The sequence below is a fragment of the Vicia villosa genome, unplaced genomic scaffold (assembly GCF_029867415.1).
Source record: "Vicia villosa cultivar HV-30 ecotype Madison, WI unplaced genomic scaffold, Vvil1.0 ctg.000177F_1_1, whole genome shotgun sequence".
Classification (NCBI taxonomy): domain Eukaryota; kingdom Viridiplantae; phylum Streptophyta; class Magnoliopsida; order Fabales; family Fabaceae; genus Vicia; species Vicia villosa.
In genome coordinates this window covers 1,286,696-1,300,891 of record NW_026705051.1, presented here as the reverse complement: position 1 = coordinate 1,300,891, position 14,196 = coordinate 1,286,696, and positions in this window count along the sequence as shown.

Sequence of the window (14,196 nt, the reverse complement as noted above, 5' to 3'; positions counted from 1 at the left end):
GAAATATGGTGTTTTGACTCGGGTTGGAGTAATCATATCACCGGAAATAAGGAATGTTTTTAGATTTAGAAAAAGATTACTTACAGGTATAATCAAGAAGTGATCAAAGCTCATTGATAAACAAGATTTGTCTACCACTCATGAAATTATTGTTTTGATGATGAAAAGACCTGATGGTAACAATCTTAAAGTCAAGCAATGACTGAAGTTAACCCATAAGGTCAAAGATGTACAAAATGGTTGATCAACTTATTTCTCTTAATCTAGCTAAAGAATAACCTGTGAGATTGTTACTCTCTTATGATGATGACTAACTTGAAGATATCTCAAGTCTCTGAAAGATTCAAGTGAAGTGCTTATATGATTGGCATATCTAGTAAATGAAGGATAGAAAAACACTTAGAAAGGGGGGGATTGAATAAGTGTGACTTTAAATCTTGGACGATAAAAATAAATTGCACAATTATTTTTATCCTGGTTCGCTGTTAACGAAGCTACTCCAGTCCACCCCCGCAGAGATGATTTACCTCAACCTGAGGATTTAATCCACTAATCGCACGGATTACAATGGTTTTCCACTTAGTCCACGACTAAGTCTTCCAGAGTCTTCTGATCACACACTGATCACTCCAGGAACAACTGCTTAGATACCCTCTAAGACTTTTCTAGAGTCTACTGATCAACACGATCACTCTAGGCTTAGTTCACTCCTAAGACTTTTCCTAGAGTATTCTGATCCACACGATCACTCTAGTTCCTTACAACTTAATGTAATTCTAAGAGTATTACAAATGCTTCTTAAAAGCGATAATCACAACTGTGATATTTCTCTTAACGTTTAAGCTTAATCTCACTAAAATATTACAACAGCAATGTAGTGAGTTGATGAAGATTCTGAGCTTTGATTGAATAGCGTTTCAGCAAGTTTATTTTCGTTCAGAGTTGTTAAGAATTGGTCACCTTGCTTCTCATCAGAACTTCATATTTATAGGCGTTGGGAAGATGACCGTTGAATGCATTTAATGCTTTGCGTGTTCCGTACAGCATCGCATTTAATGTTATACGCTTTTGTCAACTACCTCGAGCCTTGTTCACGCTGTGTCTACTGACGTAGCCTTTAGTAGCTTTAACGTTCCTTTTGTCAGTCAGCGTAGTCTGCCACGTGTACTTCCTTCTGATCTGATGTTTGTGAATACGACGTTTGAATATCATCAGAGTCAAAACAGCTTGGTGCATAGCATCTTCTGATCTTCTGATCTTGAAGTGCTTCTGAGCGTGATACCATCTTCTGAGCTTCAGTGCTTCTGATCTCTTGTTCTTCTGATGCTTCCATAGACCCATGTTCTGATTCTGCTTCGACCATCTTCTGATGTCTTGCCAGACCATGTTCTGATGTTGCATGCTGAACCATTTGAGACAAAGCTTCTGAGCGCTGAATTATGCGTACTCTTTATATATATTTCCTGAAAGGGAAATTGCATTGGATTAGAGTACCATATTATCTTAAGCAAAATTCATATAATTGTTATCATCAAAACTAAGATAATTGATAAGAACAAATCTTGTTCTAACAATCTCCCCCTTTTTGATGATGACAAAAACATATATAAATGATATGAATTTGCGATCAGAAAGAGTAGACGGCAAAAGACAAATTACACAGCTATAGCATAAGCATATGAATATGTCTCCCCCTGAGATTAACAATCTCCCCCTGAGATAAATAATCTCCCCCTGAAATAAATACTCGAAGAACTTTGATAAAAGACTTCCCTGATTATTTCGGTAGAGACGATCATATAAGCTTCTGCCTTCAGAGAATTCATAGCTTCTGACTTCTGCTTCCATTGGACAGCTTCAGAACTTGAATTTCTTTAGATCCTTAGAACACTCACAGCTTCTGATTCCTGCTTCCATCGTGGACAGCTTCAGAACTTGAATTTCTTTGATCTTCAGAACATTCACAGCTTCTGATTTCTGCTTCCATTCAGGACAGCTTCAGAACTTGAATTTCTGGATCTTTTAGAACATTCACATCTTCTGATTTCTGCTTCCCTCGGATAGCTTCAGAACTTTGAATGTCTACCAACATCACTTCATGCTAGATTTGTATCAGAACATTGTTGAATGTACCAGAGCATCATCAGAGCATCTCTACATCCTGAAATGTTTACAGAACAAAAACTAAACGACAAAAGTCAGCATGAACGAGTTAGAACATAAAATGTATGTTTGAACACATTATATGTATCAGAGCCATATAGGCTGAAATAATGTATCAGAGCAAATAATGTATCAGAGCCATAACATTATATGTATCAGAGCAAATAGAATTTTGCCAGAACAGGATAGACAATGATATTCAAATTCTATTATCAGTGCTTCTGATTCATTCTTCTTTCTTGCTTCTGATTTCTGAAGCTTGACAGCACTCAGCTTGCTTCAGTTTCCAAGAGCTTATTCCTTTTACAGAATAACGCTTCTTATGGTTTTGCTACTAGTGTTTGCTTCTGAAGATTCACTTCACTTCTCTGTACCTGCAAAACACTTAAACCATATAGAACTTGCAGTTCTTGTTAGTGAATGTGTGGGAGCCTTTACTCAGCAACTGATAGATTAATCAAATCATTTATCATTTATCTTCTCCCCCTTTTTGTCATAACATCAAAAAGAAAATTTAAAAAGATTCAGATGCAAAAAACGACAAATAAAATCACTGGAATGTAAAACACAAAGAAACTTTTCATTGATAATCAAAAGATATTACAAAAGGTTCCTATGTTTAATAAGATGAAAAACATTCCTAGCAAATACAAAGTAGAATTTCCAAAGAGGAAATCACTACAAAAATTAAAAACAGAACCCTAGCTAGACACGCTCTGTGTCAACCCATCAAGAATCCCGGAGGACTTCTTGTCTTCCAGACTGAAACCTCCATTGTAGGAGAGATCCCAGAACCAAGGAGGAAGTGAGGGACAGTTCACAGACAGAGAGCTAATGTTGCAAACGGGGCTTTCCCTCAACATAGAAGTCAAGAATATCATTCTTAACCTCCTCCCATAACTCAAGAAAGTCTTCTGTCTTTGGATGAAAGTTGATAACAACATCAAAGAAGAGTCTGACTTGAGCGGTATTAGAAGAGCCATCCCGAGATGCACAGAGATCTGTCGCCTTTGAGTCATGGAGCTTCAACAGGCTTAGGGTGAACGCTGGGTTTTGAGAGAAGAAATGAAAAACGAGAGAGAGAGAGAGAAAAAAAAAACTTTAAGAGGAAAACAAAGAGATAGGAAACCAAAAACCATTTTGAAGAGAATTTAAAAGAAAATAAAGTGAAACGAATGATGAAAAGCATTTAATGTTACGTGACGTGAGGAGAGATAATAAAGACAAAAGAGGTGACTAGCACAGTTACCTATGGTCGGCGTCCCTTCAACTGCACGCGCGCTTATCCATGAATAGTAACGACAGGTTTACCATCCCGAGATAAAACGTTACAGCTGTTTTGCTTTAAAAGAGGTTCTGAATCAACTTAGACAATGAAACGTTAGTAATAACCGAATCATAATTTCTAAAAGAATTCAATCAGAACTTCTGACTAAAAAAGAATGTTCCACATTCATTTCAGAAGATACTCATACATGAGAACTTCTCATCTTCTCATTCTGGGCATAAATCCATACTGATGTTCTTCAGAATGAACTTAAACCTATCTTCAGCCAGGGGTTTTGTAAAGATATCAGCCCATTGATGGTCTGTATCAACAAAGTTTAAAGATATAACACCCTTCTGAACATAGTCCCTTATGAAATGATGTTTAATCTCAATATGTTTAGCTTTTGAATGAAGAATAGGATTTTTAGATAAACATATAGCAGAAGTATTATCACAGAATATAGGAATGTTACTCTCAAATATCTGATAATCTTCTAACTGACTCTTCATCCAGAGCATCTGTGTACAACAACCAGCAGCAGCTACATATTCTGCTTCTGTCGTTGATAGAGCAATAGTTGCTTGCTTCTTGCTGTACCAGGAGATCAAATGACTTCCAAGAAATTGGCAACTTCCTGAAGTACTTTTTCTTTCAATTCTGTCTCCAGCATAATCAGCATCGCAGAATCCTACTAAGTTGTATTCTTTAGATTTTCTGTAAACTAAGCCAACATTAGTAGTACCTTTCAGATACCTTAGAATTCTCTTAACAGCAGTTAAATGAGATTCTCTAGGATCTGATTGGAATCTAGCACACAAACAAACACTGAACAGAATGTCAGGTCTAGAAGCAGTCAGATATAGAAGAGATCCAATCATACCTCTGTATAACTTCTGATCTACCTTCTTTCTTACCTCATCCTTACCTAGGATGCATGTTGGATGCATAGGAGTTTTGGCTTCTTTGCAGTCCAGAAGATTAAACTTCTTCAGAAGTTCCTTCACATACTTGGTTTGGTGAACATATGTTCCTTCTGATGTTTGATTTATTTGTATTCCAAGGAAATACTTGAGTTCTCCCATCATGCTCATTTCAAACTCAGCCTGCATAGACTTAGCAAACTCCTTTCCAAGTGTAGCATTAGATGTTCCAAAAATAATATCATCTACATATATTTGACAGATTAAAATATCCTTTTCAAAGGTTTTACAAAAGAGAGTAGTGTCCACTTTTCCTCTAGTGAAACCATTATCTAGAAGGAAAGAACTTAAGCGTTCATACCAAGCTCTGGGAGCTTGCTTCAATCCATATAATGATTTCTTTAGTTTAAACACATGATTCGGAGACATAGAGTCTTCAAAACCAGGAGGTTGATGGACATAAACTTCTTCATCTATATAACCATTTAAGAAGGCACTCTTAACATCCATCTGATAGAGAGTGATGTTATGTTGAGTGGCAAAAGAAATTAATAGACGAATAGACTCTAACCTGGCCACTGGTGCAAAGGTTTCTGTATAATCAATCCCTTCTTGCTGACTATAACCCTGAGCCACCAGTCTGGCTTTGTTTCTTACCACTTCACCTTTCTCACTGAGCTTGTTTCTGAAGACCCATTTTGTACCAATTATATTGAATCCATCTGGTCTAGGAACAAGATCCCAAACATCATTCCTTGTAAACTGATTCAGTTCTTCTTGCATAGCAATTATCCAGTCTGGATCTTCCAGAGCATGATCAACAGAAGTTGGCTCGATCAAAGATACTAGACCTAATTGACAGTCTGCATTGTTCTTAAGGAATGCTCTTGTTCTGATTGGATCATCCTTCTTTCCAAGAATGACATCTTCTGAATGACCAGAGATGAGTCTGGATGATCTTCTGACAGATGGTTCTTCAGAAATGCTTAGATCCTCCAGAGAAGCTGATACTTGATCTTCTGGTTCTTTGCTTCTGAGAAGCTCTGCTTCTGATGCATTGCTTCTTGGCTCAACAACTTCTGATATGTCAATATCATAATCTGCAAAATTATCAAACTGCTTTGGTTTTTCAGAACCAAGCTTATCATCAAACCTGATATTGATTGATTCTTCTACAACCAATGTTTCAGTATTGTATACTCTGTAGCCTTTTGAGCGTTCAGAATATCCAAGAAGGAAACACTTTTGAGCTTTGGAATCAAACTTACCAAGATGATCTTTAGTGTTCAGAATAAAACATACACATCCAAAAGGATGGAAATATGAAATGTTGGGCTTTCTATTCTTCCACAATTCATAGGGAGTCTTATTTAGAATAGGTCTGATAGAGATTCTATTCTGAATATAGCATGCAGTGTTTATTGCTTCTGCCCAGAAATGCTTAGCCATATTGGTTTCATTGATCATGGTTCTGGCCATTTCTTGCAGAGTCCTATTCTTTCGCTCTACAACTCCATTTTGTTGTGGAGTTCTAGGACAAGAGAAATCATGGGCAATACCATTTTCTTTGAAGAACTCTTCAAAGGATCTGTTCTCAAATTCACCACCATGATCACTTCTGACCTTTATGATTTTACACTCTTTTTCAGATTGAATCTGAATGCAGAAATCAAAGAACACTGAATGAGTCTCATCCTTGTGTTTCAAGAATTTTACCCATGTCCAGCGACTATAATCATCTACGATGACTAATCCATATTTCTTTCCTCTGACAGATGCTGTTTTGACTGGTCCAAACAGATCAATGTGCAAGAGTTCTAATGGCCTTGAGGTAGAAACAACATTCTTAGACTTGAATGCAGGTTTGGAGAACTTGCCCTTCTGACATGCTTCACAAAGAGCATCTGATTTGAATTTCAGATTAGGGAGTCCTCTGACAAGATTCAGTTTGTTAATCTGAGAGATCTTTCTCAAACTAGCATGACCTAATCTCCTGTGCCAGACCCACTGCTCTTCAGAAACAGACATAAGACAAGTCACCTTCTGACTCATAAGATCTTGCAGATCTGTCTTATAAATGTTGTTCTTCCTCTTGCCTGTAAATAGGATTGAGCCATCCTTCTGATTTACAGCCTTGCAAGACTTTTGATTGAAGATTATATCATAACCATTGTCACTTAATTGACTGATAGATAAGAGGTTATGAGTTAATCCTTCTACAAGAAGTACATTAGAAATGGAAGGAGAGTTACCAGACTTTATAGTTCCAGAGCCAATTATCTTGCCCTTCTGATCTCCTCCAAACTTGACTTCACCTCCAGACTTAAGCACCAGGTCTTGGAACATAGACCTTCTTCCTGTCATGTGTCGTGAGCATCCAGAGTCCAGGTACCATGACATGTTGTGCTTTGTCCTTCTTGCAGTCAAGGATATCTGCAATAGGAATAATCTTATCCTTAGGTACCCACATTTTCTTGGGTCCTTTCTTGTTAGATTTTCTCAAGTTCTGATTGAACTTGGGTTTAACATTATAAGCAATAGGAGGAACAGCATGATAATTTTTAATATGAGTTTCATGATATTTCCTAGGTTGTGTCACATGCTTCTTGGTGTGTGTTATGTGAAAACTTTGTGCATGTGAAGTGTGCCTAATATCATGAGAGTGGCCATACTTGAACTGATCATACAATGGCTTGTATGTGAGTTTCATTTCATCAACAGGTTCAAGTTTGTATGGGGTTTCACCCTCATAACCAATGCCAACTCTTTTGTTTCCAGACACGGCATATATCATAGAAGCTAGCTGACTTCTGCCAATACTTCTAGATAAGAACTTCCTGAAACTTAAATCATATTCTTTCAGAATATGGTTTAGACTAGGAGTGGATTTTTCTGAATCAGAAGGAGATCCAACATTATTGGATAATTTTAAAAGTTTTTCTCTTAATTCAGAATTTTCCAACTCAAGCTTCTTTGTTTCAAATTCAAATTGCTTTTTCAGCTTTTTGTATTTGAGACTAATTTGAGACTTGAGTTCCAGAAGTTCAGTTAGACCGGAAACTAACTCATCTCTAGTAAGTTCAGAAAATACCTCTTCAGAATCTGATTCTGATGTAGATTCTGATCCGTCATCTTCTGTCGCCATCAGCGCACAGTTGGCCTGCTCATCTTCTGAATCATCTTCTGACTCATCCCAGGTTGCCATAAGACCTTTCTTCTTATGAAACTTTTTCTTGGGACTTTCCTTCTGAAGATTTGGACATTCATTCTTGTAGTGTCCAGGCTCATTGCATTCATAGCACATGACCTTCTTCTTGTCAAATCTTCTATCATCAGAAGATTCTCCACGTTCAAATTTCCTTGAACTTCTGAAGCCTCTGAACTTCCTTTGCTTGGTCTTCCAGAGTTGATTTAGCCTTCTGGAGATCAGGGACAGTTCATCTTCTTCTTCAGATTCTGATTCTTCAGGATCTTCTTCTCTAGCCTGAAAAGCGTTAGTGCATTTCTTGATATTGGATTTTAATGCAATAGACTTACCTTTCTTTTGAGGCTCATTTGCGTCCAGCTATATTTCATGACTTCTCAAGGCGCTGATAAGCTCTTCTAGAGAAACTTCATTCAGATTCTTTGCAATCTTGAATGCAGTCACCATAGGACCCCATCTTCTGGGTAAGCTTCTGATGATCTTCTTTACGTGATCAGCCTTGGTGTATCCCTTGTCAAGAACTCTCAATCCAGCAGTAAGAGTTTGAAATCTTGAAAACATCTTTTCAATGTCTTCATCATCCTCCATCTTGAAGGCTTCATACTTCTGGATTAAAGCTAGAGCTTTAGTCTCCTTGACTTGAGCATTTCCTTCATGAGTCATTTTCAAGGACTCATATATGTCATAGGCCGTTTCCCTGTTAGATATCTTCTCATACTCAGCATGAGAGATAGCATTCAGCAAAACAGTTCTACATTTATGATGATTCCTGAAAAGCTTCTTTTGATCATCATTCATTTCTTGCCTTGACAGCTTTACGCCACTGGCATTTACTGGATGTTTGTAACCATCCATCAGAAGATCCCATAGATCACCATCTAGACCCAGAAAGTAACTTTCCAGTTTATCTTTCCAGTATTCAAAGTTTTCACCATCAAATACCGGCGGTCTAGTATAACCATTGTTACCGTTGTATTGCTCAGCAGAGCCAGATGTAGATGCAGGTGTAGGTGTAGACTTTTCACTTTCATCAACCATCTTTTACTGAAGCGTTTTTCTCTTCCTGAATCTTTTCTAAACACGGTTAAGTGCTTGCACCTTAGAACCGGCGCTCTGATGCCAATTGAAGGATAGAAAAACACTTAGAAAGGGGGGGATTGAATAAGTGTGACTTTAAATCTTGGACGATAAAAATAAATTGCACAATTATTTTTATCCTGGTTCGCTGTTAACGAAGCTACTCCAGTCCACCCCCGCAGAGATGATTTACCTCAACCTGAGGATTTAATCCACTAATCGCACGGATTACAATGGTTTTCCACTTAGTCCACGACTAAGTCTTCCAGAGTCTTCTGATCACACACTGATCACTCCAGGAACAACTGCTTAGATACCCTCTAAGACTTTTCTAGAGTCTACTGATCAACACGATCACTCTAGGCTTAGTTCACTCCTAAGACTTTTCCTAGAGTATTCTGATCCACACGATCACTCTAGTTCCTTACAACTTAATGTAATTCTAAGAGTATTACAAATGCTTCTTAAAAGCGATAATCACAACTGTGATATTTCTCTTAACGTTTAAGCTTAATCTCACTAAAATATTACAACAGCAATGTAGTGAGTTGATGAAGATTCTGAGCTTTGATTGAATAGCGTTTCAGCAAGTTTATTTTCGTTCAGAGTTGTTAAGAATTGGTCACCTTGCTTCTCATCAGAACTTCATATTTATAGGCGTTGGGAAGATGACCGTTGAATGCATTTAATGCTTTGCGTGTTCCGTACAGCATCGCATTTAATGTTATACGCTTTTGTCAACTACCTCGAGCCTTGTTCACGCTGTGTCTACTGACGTAGCCTTTAGTAGCTTTAACGTTCCTTTTGTCAGTCAGCGTAGTCTGCCACGTGTACTTCCTTCTGATCTGATGTTTGTGAATACGACGTTTGAATATCATCAGAGTCAAAACAGCTTGGTGCATAGCATCTTCTGATCTTCTGATCTTGAAGTGCTTCTGAGCGTGATACCATCTTCTGAGCTTCAGTGCTTCTGATCTCTTGTTCTTCTGATGCTTCCATAGACCCATGTTCTGATTCTGCTTCGACCATCTTCTGATGTCTTGCCAGACCATGTTCTGATGTTGCATGCTGAACCATTTGAGACAAAGCTTCTGAGCGCTGAATTATGCGTACTCTTTATATATATTTCCTGAAAGGGAAATTGCATTGGATTAGAGTACCATATTATCTTAAGCAAAATTCATATAATTGTTATCATCAAAACTAAGATAATTGATAAGAACAAATCTTGTTCTAACAGTAAAAGGACTTGAAACTTTAGAGTGTGAAAGAGAGTAAGTTTGAAAGCTCGTTTAATTGTGTATGTTTGAGTATTTAGAGTATTGTAAAAACACAAGAGATTTTTTGGAAGCATTAAGGAAAATAAACACAAGACGTTTTTTGAAGCCTCTCTTTTTCAAACAAAATCACCAAGAAATGTTTTTGGAACCTAGCCAGATGAATTGAGAACTGTCAGATTGATAGGGATAACTTTTTAAACTATCTAATTGATTAGAACAAATGCCTAGTCGATTAGATGAGAGCGAATCAAGTCCATAATCAATTATGACAGTATCTTAATGAATGGTAATGCCTCTCTATCAAAACCTTCCAGTTTGGGAAGCAATAATCGATTACTGCATGTACCTAATCGATTAGATAATCTAGTAAGTTACTTATTTTTCCCATGGAATTTTTCCTAAAATGAACCATTTTTTAGCCTATAAATAGAGGCATTTCCTTTCATTTTAAACACATCACAAAACGTGAGATATCTCTCTCTCTCTCTCTTTCTCTCTCTCTCTCTCAACATCACTCTAAATTGCTTCTCTTTCTCTCACATGTTTTTAGTCATAGAACTTTGAAAAATGCTCTTGAGTTTAGTGAGGAAATTGTTTTCGGCAAGGGCTTTATTGTAAATTGAGCAAGGGCTTTTCCCTCTAGAGTATATTATTTTTCCTTAAGAAGTAATTGTTTGGGTTTGAAGCTAAACGTGTATAAAAACTCTTTTTTTAATTAGTATACATCTTTGTTTGGCCCATGAGCTCCTCCATTAAAGAAAAACTTTGTTTGGAGTTTGGAGGGGGGGGGCTTGAAAAAAGATTTTTTATAAAAATATAAATAAAATTTTAACCTTTTTTTGAAAAAAAAAACTATTTTGAATAGAATGATAAAAGATGACTCATTATTAACATATTTTTAATTTTTGAAATACTATAACAACCTAAATGAGGGAGATTTTTGTTTTTTTAATAAAATAAATCCCTCAAAATCCTCTTCATCTAATTCCTTCTATATTTTTCACTCATCCTCCCCTTTTTCAAAGCTCTCCCCTCCAAACTCTCGAACAACGGTTTGAGATCAGCCCGGTATGAAATCTCAAATTTATGAGTTCAAAGAATATAAAAGCTCAGTAGATTCCATATCACCCGGTAAAAATCTTGTTTCAGTTCGTGTTCAGCCCGTGCAAAACCTATATTCAGTTTGAAGGATAGCCAACTCAAAACTCCAACTTGGTTTGAGATTAGCCAGAGCAAAATCTCAATTTTTCTTAAAGACTAACTAATCAAATCTATGTTCATTGTTTGGCATGAAGACTAAACGCTTCATTCCTCAGTTCATTATTTGGGAAGTCAACCTAAATCTCTATTTTCCTTGTGTAATGGGGTTAGTGGGCTTAACCTTCAAAAAGCTCTCAATCATTATTGAATACTCTCAAGAATAATTCTTAGGGAGAGGAGTAAGTCACTTCATTAAAATCGAACCTCTATAAATCTCTAGTGTTATCTATTTTCCTGCTTATTTTACACTTATTTCAACACTCTGGTGTTAACTTTTTTACTTTCTGCTTATTTTCTTTATTCTTATTTTTCGTTGCATATCCAAATGTTTTTTAGAAAAAAATTTCAAACTATAATTTAGAAAATAACATTGTTTTACTATCGTTTTTCAAACCTTCATATTTCACGCCCCCTCTTCTGTATGGAGTCACATGTTCAACAAGTGGCATCGGATCCTAACTCTTGTTCAAAAATTATTCATCTCGTGAGGAGGATGACTTCCAACATTGATTTTTACAAGACTTTGCTAAACACACCTCCACCATTTAATGATGATAGGTTTGAAATATGGAAAGCTAGATTTAAAATTTTCATTCAAAGTTATGAACTATTATCAATGGTTTGTTTATCCCTACTCATCATGTTAATGGAGAAGTATGAGATGAACCATATTTCCTTTGGACCATAGAGGAAAAGAAAAAGTTTGAAATTGATTTTAAAACTAAACTTTTGTAGTTATGTCCTTAGATGAAAATCAATTCTTTTATGTTAATAATTGTGAATTTGTCAAGAGAATGTGGGACACTCTCGAAATGATATATGGAGTTTCTCCTAGTGTCGAACAAGATTGAATGAATACACAAGGCAAAGACGATGAATGTTTCATTCATAAATTCCTCTCTAAATTTAGAAATGTTGGAAAAAATATTAGAACCTTTGTTACTAAAAAATATATAAGACTTATGAATTTGAATAAAAAACCAAATCCAATCCTTAAATCGAGAGATGAGAATGCTTGTAACTTTCAAGAAAAATCCAACAAGGAAGAAATCGTTGAGAAGTTAAATTAATAAATTCAACTGCAAATGATGAAGGCATTAGATCAAGTCTAGAAGAATTCCTAGAAACTTAATCAGCAAACTCTTGTGAAGACAAATCAACTCCAAAAATCTCCTTCGAAAGAACAATCTTGGTAGTTGAACGATCCTTAGAAGATTCAACGTCAATTTGAGGAACTTCATCTAGAAGAGAATATGAAGAAGAAGCTTCATCTAGTGGAATATTTGAGATAAGAGAAGAGAAGAAATCCCAATGAACAACACACTCAGAGATTTGACATCAACAAGGAACCTCGAAGAATGAACCTTGAGTAGAACCTTTGGAGAATCTTCGTCCATCCAAGAAGAATGACCATGAGGTAACAAAGTTATCATACAAGCAATTGTTCAAATAAGCGTAACTTACACCTTAAAGATTATCTTGAATTTCTAGAAATGAGTAATGCAACACTTAGGCACGAAATACCTAATATTAGAAACCTAGATGGAACATGTGAGACTTGTGTATCAATGAAAAAAAAGTAAAAAATTTGCATGAAACCCTAAGTAAATTTACTAAGGGGAAAGAAAACCTTTACTTCATTCTATCAAGTCAAAGACCTTCCTTAAATAAAACTGGATCAGGGTTTAAGTCTGGTAGAACTCATGGTAGGGGATTAAATATGAAGAAAGAAAATCAACAATGCCTATAAATGTTCCCATTGCAATAGGTTTTGCCATCTATAGTCATTTTGTTTTAATAAATTGATAGGGTCTAAAGGTAATAACCCTGGACCTCTTACAACTACTAACATACCAGGACCCATGAAAATTTGGGTACGTAAGGTGCAAATCTAATATGTTTTGGAGGGATATTTTACAGTTTTAATGAAGTGTTAATTGTGTAAAGAAAAGTGCATACTTTAGATTATGCAATCGTGATTTTCTGAAATGATGTTGGTGATCCAAGGATGTTCACTAATGGTGTATATCAATGATTGTGATTAAAGCAAACGTTCGTTGAGGATGGTATCAACTTCTCTGATCTTTAATGATCAAATAACCTCTTAGTAGGATAAGAAGATAAGTCTATAGTGGATATATATATATATATATATATATATATATATATATCGTGTTTAACTAACGTTCGCATCCAATGGTCTGTACAAAAGGATGTACGGCATTGTATTGTCATTCCCTCAAAAGGAGAAGTCTTTATCAAAGTTACGTGGTAATCAAGGTAGTACATTGTTTGAAGGTTAAATAAATGAAAAACTCTGATTAAAACTTTAAATAAGGGCTTTTTTTATTTGCTCATCAATTAAAAATTATTGTATCTAACTTAATGGTTGAGCTTTTAGCATTTTATAAGAAAATGGTGCAATTAGAATGAGCAAACAGAATTAGCTTTTATTCCAATCTCATTCCTTAAGTTCATTTATAATCATATCCTTGCTGATCACAACTTGCTTATTCACTGGATCAAATAGTTTGTTTCCACCAGTCAAATAATATCCTATTAGGATCATTTGATTCGATTTATCATCAAGTTTTCTTCTCAACTGATTAGGCACATGTCTATGTGCTATAGATCCAAATACTTTCAGATGACTTAAGATAGGCTTGACACTAGCCTAATATTCTTCTAGCGTGATTCCTTCTATTTTCTTCGTCCATCATCTATTCAAAATGTATGTTGCAGTCAACACAGATTCTCCCCAAAATTCTTTAGGTGAGTGCTTAGATTTCAACATACTTCTCACCATGTTCTTCATCGAAGGTGTTATGTTGACAAACCAATATTTCCTACCAGTTATGTGTGATATGCATCCTGAGTCCAAGTACCATTGGTCCTTGAATTTTCTTCATCTTTTATTGTGACCATCAACAATATCTCTTCTTCTTCTTCTTCTTCATGCTTTGCAAGCATTGCATCATTTTCTTGATTCTTTTGATTTTCAAGAAAATCATTAGAGTAGTG